Raw genomic sequence first — 11,770 nt, 5'->3', positions numbered from 1 at the left:
CTTTATGGCCAAACGGTAATATTTTATTTAACTTCGGCGACGGGCCACACACAGGCCTGGCCAACGGGCAGGAGCTCGGGAGATTTATTCCAGGCAGAGCCCCGGCCAGGTCATGTGGCCACTTTGATTTCCTCTCAACGGCGGCAATGACTGAGGTAATTCACGGCAATGATTTATTCATTCTGTTGTTATATCCAAACACACACACAGAAAAGCGGGCCATTGCTTTCCTGCCGGTTACAACACAGCAGTGGTCTCGCATTCATCCAATAGGCCCTTGCTTTTCGTGCTGCCTCTCTTTCTCTCTGTTTCTCTTTGGGATCTCTTTTTCTCTCTCTCCCTCTTTCTCTTTCTCTGTCTATCTCTCTCTCTCTCTCTGTCTCCTTCCTCCCTCCCTGTCAAACCACTGGGCTGTTTTATGGGTTATTGCAGTGACAGCCCTCCCCGCATGCCAATGGATGGGGAAAGAGGGGGGCAACCAGGTGGAAGGAGATGCTCTTCCTGTAAAAAGAGAGGGAAAATGGAGTGAAAACAAAAGAGGAGAGAAGAGAGGGAAGGTACCTGGGGAGCTGAGGGAGAAAGAGAGTAAGTGAGTGAGTGTGAGTGAGTGTATGTGTGTGTGAGAGAGAGAGTGAGAGTGAGAGAGAGAGAGAGAGAGGGAGGGAGGGAGGAGGGAGTATGATAAGCTAGCAAGGTAGCGCTGCTATTGAGCGCCTGGAAGAACACGCTCTCTGATTTTTTTTTTTTTTTTTTTCAAAGAGTACATGAAAGCCCTTCTGAGGTATTGAACAGGTGAGTGGAGTGCAAAGAAAAGAGAGAGTGAGAGGGAGGGAAAACCAGGCGCAGGCAGAGAAGGTGGAGGCGGAGGTGGAGGTGAAGAAGGAGGGGAAGAAGGCAGAAGGAGGAGGAGGGTCGGTCTGGCTTGAGCCGCTCTCCATGCATGAGGCAAACCCAGGGGCCCTGGTGGGCCCTGCAGACCCCCACTCCAGGGCCCTCCCTCTGGGCCGGGGTGGGGAGGCACGCTGACCTCAAAGCGGACTTCAAGAGCACACCTTAAGTGGATCTGCCTGTGATCTATACTTCTAAATTTGCACACAGAAACCGAACCAAGCAGCTTAATAAACACAAACAAGCGTCCTCGGGCAATATCCAAGTAGTTAAGACCATAATGAGCCTGAGAGCGAAATTTATCATTAAAGGTTCACGTCCTCACTAGGAGTCTTGGAACTTAGACTGTTTGGGATTTGCAATGTTATATAAAGGAGGGGTAGAACTGACTAAGATAACAGCACTGGCGTAAAAGATTTTATGGATAGAACTTTATCATAACTGATCAAAAAAGCCCAATCTCTTTGAAGACAGAGACATATACACTTCAAACATGATCAATTATAGAAATTGCCTCCAAGGACAGAGGTCAATTCTGTATCAATAAAGTATTCATCCTAAATCGCAGAGAGATTTGGACTGCTGTGCTGGGAGGAAAGGCACTGGATTGTCTAAATCTACTCAGTGAAAAAGAGATTTCTGCTTTGCAAAAGTGCTTCTGCCTTGCCACTGATCAAACGGTCAACACATATGCACACACACACACACACACACACACACACACACACGCACGCACGCACGCACGCACGCACGCACGCACGCACGCACGCACGCACGCACGCACGCACGCACGCACACACGAGACTGTGAGACAAGTGGCTCAGATCTTCTCGGGGCTAAAGGCTTCTGTGAAAAATCCACTGCTGAAAAGGTCACACATGAAAACGCATGAATTTGAGCAATACTATATAAAAAAAAACCCTGACCATACAGGGTGTAGGTTATACTGAAAACACACATTGTATTTTCTATCAATTTAAATCAATTTATAAGTCTGAATAACAGTGCCGGTACCTATTTAAAACCACAGTTGTTTATTTACATATTAAGAAAAATGATGAAAGTACATGTTAAAGACAAATAGGCAAATATCCTGCAAACATGTTATCTGTTTTATGCGTTTGGTTTTCAAATGCTCCAGATATAAGCCGAATTAATTTTGACAGAGATTTTCCTCTGTTGTATCTCACTTGAGTGTGCAGCCTTATCTACATTCATGTCTCTCAATCTTTGTCTTTCCTCTCTCTTAGCCTATCAATGTCTTTCACTCTCTCCCTCTCCCTCTCTCTCCATCTCTCTCTCTCTCATTCTCTCTCTCTCTCTCTCTCTCTCTCTCTCTCTGACACCCTCTTTGCTGCAACTGCCATATCAGTGACACCTTCAATCTTTACAGGCCCCTCTTCCAGCAACCCTCTGTTGCGACACAATCATTACAAATTGATTGCAAAATAGCTAACAATCATGATTAAATCGTTAAATTCTTGTCTACGCTTCAGAGAATGGGGAGAAAATTAACTTCCCACCAACCTCATTTTTTCCTGAACACGGAATAATGATTTTCTGCCAGTCTAATTACAAAGCCAACATCTGATCAAGCCGGCATCCAGAGGGGATTATCACATGCGCGAGTATTAGACCTCATTACCAGCTTGAGTGCAGAATTATTACATCTTGTAATTGGATGGCGAGATTTATATACAGATCGGGCCGGTTTCTGTAAGATCGTAATTACAGGCTTCATTGGTTAGCTACTTATCACTCACCAGAAGAGACCAGGAAATAAGCAACTGAAAGAGCATTTCATTAACCTCTCACCCTGCCAGGGGAAAACGCTGTACCTTCCCATGTCCCTGTTAGGGACAACAGCTAAATTTACGCACAAAACAATTTATAACCCCCCCGCCTCCCCACCACACACACACACACACACACACACACACACACACACACACACACACACACACACACACACACACACACACACACACACACCTCCCCCAACACACACACACACACACACCTTCACCATTACCATCCCCACTTGCCTCCCCTCAGGATCCAATACGGTCTCATTTTGTTTAACCCCTAATGAACAATTTTGGTAGATTTGTCTAAATAAACCATGCGTTTTACTGTTGACTGGGCTTTGCTTTCTAATTAGCAGGGCTAACTGTGTGGAATAAGTACTCATCTGCTTAGTGTGCCTTTATGGAGCATTGCACTTTGTAGAGGGGGACCCTGGGGTGGAATATTGTGTCTCTCTCATATTCACCTCCCTTCCTCTCTCTCTCTCTTCCTCTCTTGCTCTCTCTCTTTCTCTCCCTCTATCTCTCTCTCCCTCTCAGATAAACAGGCTATGCCAGTATGAATAATACAGTCTGGGTTATGTTGGCTCCCCATTTCATTGGTCCATCCATTTATTCAGCTATCAATCAATCTAACCATCCATCAGAGCACGATGACACAAAGCTTCAGGAATGCTGTTATCGTGTGAAATAAGCATCCTACAAGGACAACAGTGAAGAGTCTCCTGCTCCACCCCCCCCCCCCCCCCCCCTCTCTCTCTCTGTGTCACACACACACACACACACACACACACACACACACACACACACACACAAACACACACAGGCACTCTGGCGTTCTCTGTCTCTCTCCATCTTTTTTCTCTCTTTCTATATCTATTCCCCTCCATCAATTTATCTCTCCCCCATTAGCTTTTTATTCATTCAACACATCCACCCCTCCATCCATTGTTCGGCACCACCCCACAGGGAGATTCTCCAGCTCTCTCTCTCTCTCTCTCTCTCTCTCTCTCTCTCTCTCTCTCTCTTTCGCTCTGATCAGGCTGCGGGGATCATTTCCACCATGGAGCCCAGCCAGCTGCCTAAACTAAGCTAAATAATTAACCACATTTCCTCCATTTGGCCAGCTAATTAATGGGATGGCACTCTGCTTAACCATTCCACATATAATGGCACAATTCTACCTGCAGAGAGGGCAATTATGCGCAGATTCATCACCACATCAGAGGGCGTGAGGAGAGAAAAGGCCCCATCAAGCCCTTGATTATTCTTTCATCTCATATGCAGCTGTAAAGCCACTGGCTGTATGTGCCCATCTATATGAGCCACATGTTTCAGATCTCTACGCATTATGTGTCGGTATATATGTCGTGATGCTGCGGATGCTGCTAGTACAGATGAAATGATTGATGAAGAAACGCAATGCTGTTCTTGGATTTTGAAACAGGTACAGAAGAGGAGCTCTCGTCTGTGAGAGTTCCTCTGTGGGGGAAAATGCACTGTGAGCCGTCCTGATGGAACACAAACTCGTTCATCTTTTTCCGCAATTCAGCAAGAACACCGAATGTCACCCTGCGCCCCCCCCCTCCTCTCCCCTCCCGAAAAGCTTCATCGTGGTGCGAAGAAAGGAAAACATCAGCAGCCCCTCAGATTAAACACCATTACAACTTTCTTTTCTTCTGCATATAGCTGAGCTCACAATCAATATGGGTTTACATTTTATGAGACAAGGAGTTAACTTGTTCAATTATGCCGCAGACAGCTCTATTCTTTTGTAACAAGTAATCTGGGTAGTGAAATCGATACTGACAGGCTCACTGCACGCTGGCTAATTTCATATTACCTCCAGCCAATGGGCTGAGCCCGCCGTAATAGAGCTCTACTTCCAGTTCATTATGGAGAGGGAGGGGAATCAATATCGACACAAGCACAGGCCTGGCAGAGAGGGCCTGCCTGCAGTCAGTTGGGCCCTGGGGGTTGGACACGGGGCGGGGAGGTGGAGGTGGAGGGGCTAGCGAGATGGCCAGATGTGACGAGGGAGCAGAGCACTGGACTTTACTATGGCTGTAGCCCATATCACGTTTGGCACACTCTACATACAGTAGGAGTCTAGAGCTGCTGAGGAATTTTAGTAAGCGAGAAAAAGGATAACAGACAGAAATGGTCCATGATATATTGTCATGACCCACTATAATGAGCTTTGATGGTCTTAGGTTTAGTCAAGATAATACTGTACTACATTTACATCCATTTCATAAGAAAGGGTTAAAATCAGATGCAGACTTCAGTCAATTGTTGATTTTTTTTTCTTATCTTACTGTAATAAAAAAAAATATTTTTCTCAAATTCATAGCTCTTCCACATATGGTTAATGTCCAATCTTTCTTAATGTGACAGGATATACACGGCAGAATTATTGAAGTCATCCATTCCACTAAAACACTTCAGAGACTGGTATAAACAACAGCACCAGGGAGGCAAAGTGGAGTGCTCACAATTACTGCAGATGCATCCTCAGCTGATAATTGAGAAAGGTAAACAAAGCACATTGAAGCACAGAGTCTTTCTTTTTCATAACTTTCCACTGGATAATTTGCCTTTATTGCACTCATCAATAATCTTTACCAGGTTATATTTAGGAGCCTGTGACAGGGATATCATTTAGCTTAGCATATAGCACCAGGAGAATGGACAATTCATAAAAAACTAATCTCTATTGTACTGTGCAAAAATCCCATTATGAGCAGTTTAATCAAAATATCCTAAATATTGTCTACCGTTCCCACTTACCCTCGCCAAAGATTCATTGCCTCAGACTAGACTGTTGTCATGGGGCAAAGCCTACCCTAGCCTACACTGTATCACTTTCTCTGTCTCTGTGAATGTCAAGTCTTTGTGATACTTTGGCAATGGAAGATTGTGTTTTATAGAGAAAAACACTGCAGTTTATGTGTATTGGTGTCAATAAACTTATGTCTAAATCACCATACACCATACATTGCAACTGAATTAGGTGATATATCTCCCTACCATGCATTTGATCAACTAGGAGAATTGGAAACACAAACACAAGCTCCTCACAGTATGTCTTGGAGTACTGAAGTACAGGCAGTGGAATAAGTCAACCGGTAAAGGGCAGGATTTATTTTCACAACAATGCCAGAGTGCAGACACCCCTCTCACTGGACAACTACTCCAGACATAGCTGGGAAGAACTTCAAAGCCGGACGCTTTTTGATCAATACAGGTTTGTGTCTTCATTTTTTGATGTGCTTCAGTGGAAAGCCGAGCTCCCCAATGATGCACTTTCTGTTTTACAGAAACACAGGCCGAGGCTGAGTTTGGACACTAAAGAAGAAAGCACACCTTCAGCACCACAGTAGACCTAATTTAAAGCAAAATGGCTCCACTAGGCCCTCCCCGGCTTCCTGTATTATTCTAGGTCGAGGCACACTAGAAACCGTGGCACCTTCAAAAGAGGATAAAATGTTTATTGCGGCCATGTCCTTCTATTTAAAGTTCACAAACTTGCTGGTTTTAACAGGGGGCAACAGAAGTTGCCTGAGGGTTGTAGGGGGAAAGCAAGCTTTTTTTGACATGCATTTTTGGCTTAAAACTCAAAACATAACAAAAAGTGACATGGTGGCTCAGAGATCCACAACCAAATGGCACTATAATGGTCACTCACTGACATGTCATACAGTGTGTGTGTGTGTGTGTGTGTGTGTGTGTGTGTGTGATAAATATAGATCACAGAGAAGGGTGGAGGGGAAGACATAGAGAGAGAGAGAGAGAGAAAGAGAGAAAGAGAGAGAAAGAGAGAAAGAGAGAAAGAGAGAAAGAGAGAGAGTTTATGTGTGTGTGAGAGGGAGAGAGAGAGAAAGAAAGGGAGAGAGAGAGAGAGAGAGATGGAGAGATGGCAGATTCCAGCTCACTCTTTCCCATTTTCACCTCCCATTATCTAATTAGCTTCCCATTTCCTCTCCATCAGTGCAGTGACCTGGATTTGTGCAGGGCGGGGCGGGGCCTGGCAGGGGAGGCCAGACACAGGGCCGTAAATCAGCCACTGCAGCAAAGACACAGAGAGAGAGAGAGAGAGAGAAGGGGAGAGAGAGAAGGAGAGAGAGAGAGAGAGAGAAGGGGAGAGAGTGAAAAGGAGAGAGAGAGAAGGGGAGAGTGAAAAGGAGAGAGAGAGAGAGAAGGAGGGGTGAAAGACAAGGGAGAGAGAGAGTACAGGGCGAGCGGGTGATGGTGCGATGAGGTCAATCAGAGAGAAATGGGAAAAAAATAAGAAAATAAAGACAGATAGAATTAAAGAATGAATGAAAGATGAACAGGAAGAAAAAGAGAAACTATGAATCAAAGAATGACCAGAAGCACACACACAGATGGACACACACACACAGTCACACACACGGACACACATACAGAGGATGAGGATTTATAAAGATGTCGGCACGGCCCATGTGACCCAGTTGTGGACACCATGATGAATTCGGGGCACCTGCGCTGCCAAGCCAAACTAGTTCATTATGGGTGGGCCGGGCGGCCATTAATCTCCGAGGAGGGCCAGATTCCAGTGGAGCTCGCCAGTCCGGGGAATTTATCCTGGCCCAGAGGTACCCATTTCATTAGCCATTCAATCTGTTCACTCACTTTCCCCCTCGCTCTCTGAGGACTAAACCTCCTTTTTTTCGAATGAAGTACCACACAAAACAGAGACAAATACCTCTCAGATGCATGGCAGGTAAATGGGCGGTTAAGGGGAAGGAGGCGAACTGTAGCTAATGCTTTGTCATTTGCAACGCTGCAGTGGGTTTGAGTGAGTTTGAGTGTTTAATATGATTTCTGGTGAGGTCGGGTGTGAGAGCATCAAATGGCCGTGTCGCGATCCCCACGGGCGAACTCTGAACTCCGGTGATGGTGTTATCGCAGAGGGCAACTGCTTCGGGCCAAATGCCGCCTCTTAAGGAATCCCCTGTTAACAATAATTTATTCATGTCGGCCTCCCATTTCAAAGATGACAAATATGATACCCATTTCGGCCTTTTAAGTGTCAGCGATAAGAAAACAGAAACCACCCCTTTTGTTCTTCTCCTAACCAAATCTGAACAGTAACCGGCACCCACGTACTGTAGCAATGCTACCGCACACCCAGTAACCGAATCTGAACAACGACAGAACCACACGTAGCAATGCCACCGCACACACAGTAACCACATCTACAACTGTATTCCATCAGTACTCTAATAAACACACTCTCAACTCCTCTACTCCCTGACCCCCCACCCCCCCAACACACACACACACACACACACACACAGACACACACACAACAATACAAATGTGCCGAATATTTTCAGCAACCGTGCTCCATCCCTGCGGAGCCCCTCCGCTTTAAACACTTAACGGCTAAATAAATAATGACAGCAGCACACTCAATGGAGCAGCAACAGCCACTAGCCCCAGGTCCCCGAGCAGCGGGAGTCCTTAAAGAGAGTCATTGGCTCTTGCCCGGGCCGCGCTGCAGCCATTCAGCACAGGATTATGGGCCTTTAAGTAGCAGCCAGGCCTGAAATGTGACTCTGGGGCTGGAGGGGAGGCTGTCAGGGGCTGGAGGACCGTGGAGGGAGATGGGGACAGGGGTGAAGTCCACGGCCCTTCATCAAGGGCTGAGGGTGCTAGGATCACTCAGGCTCACTCATCATTATTATCATTTCTCTTTCCCTGTCTCTCTCTCTCTCTCTCTCTCTCTCTCTCTCTCTCGCTCCCACTCTCCTTTTTCTCTCCATCCCTCTGCTGCTGCTCTCTGTCACCTTCTGGATCATTCACAGGGACTATTTTAAACCACGTGAAGCTGTAAAAGTTTCCCTTTTGCTCATTCCCTAAAAGTCCATCACGTCATGCCTTAACACGCACGCACACACACACACACACACACAAACACACACAGAAAAAAAAAATCGGAAACCCAGGGCCCATTTTCTTTTCCCTCGCACCATTAGTACGCCGTCTCAGCTCCTTCCTCTCCCCACCTTCCCCCGCTCCCGCTGTAGGAACCTGCCACAATAAGACAGCCTTATTGAATCATGTTTAACTTTACCTCCTCTGATTGAATTGCCAGATAAATTGCCTCGACTCGCGCACGAGCCAAGCGCTCTCTCGCCTTGCACCGAAGCTTACAGTGATAACCCATTAAGATTGTATTCATTTAAAGAGCTTTCTTTGAGAGGCTGCAGGGGGATCAATAGGCAGCTTTAAAATAAGCCCTGTTGTGTAAACCAAGCACGTCAAGAGTGACTGTACCTCTGCAGAACAAGGCTCATTTCGCCCCGACTTCGGCAGAAAGCTTCAACTAACTCCGTGAAAGAAAGACCCGACAAGATCAGTTGATATATCGCGCCATCTCCTCCGAGGAGAGTGGGGAATAGAGGCATCAAATCCTCTCAAAATGACATCTGAACATCAATACAACCGAGCACCCATCCGATGTGACAGTAAAAGCTGTATTGATTTTTGTCAGATTAAAACCACCACTGGGAGCAATTTAAACTTACTACTTGAAATGTCCCCTCTGATTATGAGTGATGCTTTAAAGGGTATATAATCATGTGTGTTTGCCTTGGCCTGTCTTGCTCAGTCCACAGGAGACAACACCATCAACCACTAGAGGTGGATGGACACTGTTGGAGTTATAGGATGAGATTATACAGAAACGTGACTAATGTTCAAATCGGGAAAAAAATCTTGTATCTGCAAAAAAAAAAAGGTCATGCTGCAAACATTTTCCACTGTTGTTCAACCATCCACAGAAACACCTGTAAAAACTATAAAAATCACTAAACAGACACAATGTAATATCCAAGCAAGCTGATCGGTGTCGATGCACTGTATGTCGTGCTGTGGGGGAGCAAAGCCCTCGTTTGGCCCTGGTGGTAGCCCAGTGGTCCAGCTTCCCCTCTCACCCCCACACAGCACCTTGGCCCTTGAAGGGCAAAAGCTGGAGTTCTCCAGAGGCCTCCAGACCCAGGCTCCTCGGTAATAAATGGGTCTAGCGTGAAAGGAGTGTGTGGGGTCAGGTGCGAAGCCTTTTAAACACGGTCCGTGGCCTGACCACGGCTGCCCCAGCATGGCGAGAATCACTGCTCTCACACAGAGTATTGATTAATCTATCAAGTTCCTCTATCGACCTTCACCGAAGGGGGGGGTTGGAAGAGACATATTTTTCACTCAGTGCTGTAACTACCGAACATTATGCAAATCAGGAGGACAGGGAGGAAAAGGAGAAGACGGTGGGTGGAACAGACGCCAGCATGTTTGTCTGTGTTTGTCCTCTGATACTGAGGTATAGCATCTAGGTTACGCTCACTGATTTTGTTACCATCTTTGCTAATATGTGAATGCTGTCTGGTAGCGAAAATGGCATTAACTGCATGCATCATGTTATATTTAGACTTGTTACACTGTGTATTAGGACAATCCTGTTCTAGCTTGGTTGGAAATTAAAGCATTAACTTATAGTATCACAAAGACTGACTTACATAGAACAGTTCAAGTAATATCCAAAGGTCGTCTATGCAATTTCCCTCACAATGTCAATTTTCCATTTGCAGTCAGATAATTATGGCATCAATTTAGGCTGAGTCATGTACAATATTTATATATTTATCATTATATATAATTTAAGAAACGGCTATTAGGAATATTTTAAGTGTATTTTAAATCAATGGTGACCCAGTAGACGTAAATCCTGGTAGGTCAATAAGCAGTGGAGGCATGAAATCATATAATCTATTATCCAAATATCAATACACTTGGCCATAAATATTCTATGAATCTAACTTAAAAAAAAAAAAAGCTAGGAAAAATCCAGACATCAAAATATTTTAATAGAAATGTGAAAAAAAATCTAAGCTAAAAATAGATTATTTGAGAAATTCCCAAGCAGCACCAATTACCTTTTACATATCACTGAATACAGCATAGACGGGAGACTGCTCCTGTGACAGAAGTCACCCACATACACAGCTAAAGAAATTAATTTTGCAAGAAATTGTGTTGCAATCAAGCTGTAGCAAACGCTTGAAATTATGTGAGCTCATTCTTTTGACAAGGCAGAGTGTCACAGCTAATCTGATGCAACGCTGTACAATACACAGCACACGGCACCCAAACAAGCTAGTGGATGCCACATGCTTAAACCGGGCTAAATGAGCCTTGCAAACATGCAAAAGATCAGTGCAAAAACAGGCCATTAGAGATGCAGCAGGTAAACAAAATCGCTCTCCAGTGGGAGCAAGTCTCTCTGAAAGGGTAACACATGCTTTGAAGTGGCTCCGGGTACTCCTGTGGCACCTCAGAGATATTTATTTCATTTGAATAACACTCTCACAGCCGCACACACACGTAGCACTGAGCCCTGCAAGGGTGGGAAGATGACAGGTTTTAATTTCCATTCTGCCAGAGAGAGAGAGAGAGAGAGAGAGAGAGGGAGGGAGAGAGAGAGAGAGAGAGAGAGAGTAAGCTGGGGTGAGCAAGGATGTATCAGCTTCCTAAAAACATTTTGACACATAAAACCTACGGCAATTTCCAAGCTGTAAATACGCAAGGCAGAATCAATACTAGTCAGTGACGAGGAGATAGGAAAGATAAATATGAAATACAGCTGTACAAAATGGTATGGATTTCCAATGGGGCCATGTGATATAAGACTCTTTGAAATGCAAATATTAACTTATGCACATTGTCCTTCTACAGCCACGGCACCTATTGATCTACTAAAACAAACTCTATTGATCATTGAATATTTAATGGCGATAATTAAATCTCTGCAGTACATTAGTCAGGGCCATTTCAAGATTTCCTCCTCTAATTGAAGACACTAAGAACCTTGATTGTGTGAGTTTGCAATTAAGGATTTCATTGGTATAAATCAGCATGTTTATTATAGCAAGTGAGCAGTCCTGTAAGAAGGATAATAGCCCTTACATAAGTGCTTTGATTGAAATACATGCAAATGCAGTTATGAACTCTTAACCACACAGTCTATTCAGGAGATTAAATACATTATATGTGTA

This window comes from Sardina pilchardus, chromosome 11 (genome assembly GCF_963854185.1).
Source record: "Sardina pilchardus chromosome 11, fSarPil1.1, whole genome shotgun sequence".
Taxonomy (NCBI): domain Eukaryota; kingdom Metazoa; phylum Chordata; class Actinopteri; order Clupeiformes; family Clupeidae; genus Sardina; species Sardina pilchardus.
Note: the sequence above shows the minus strand (reverse complement) of the source record.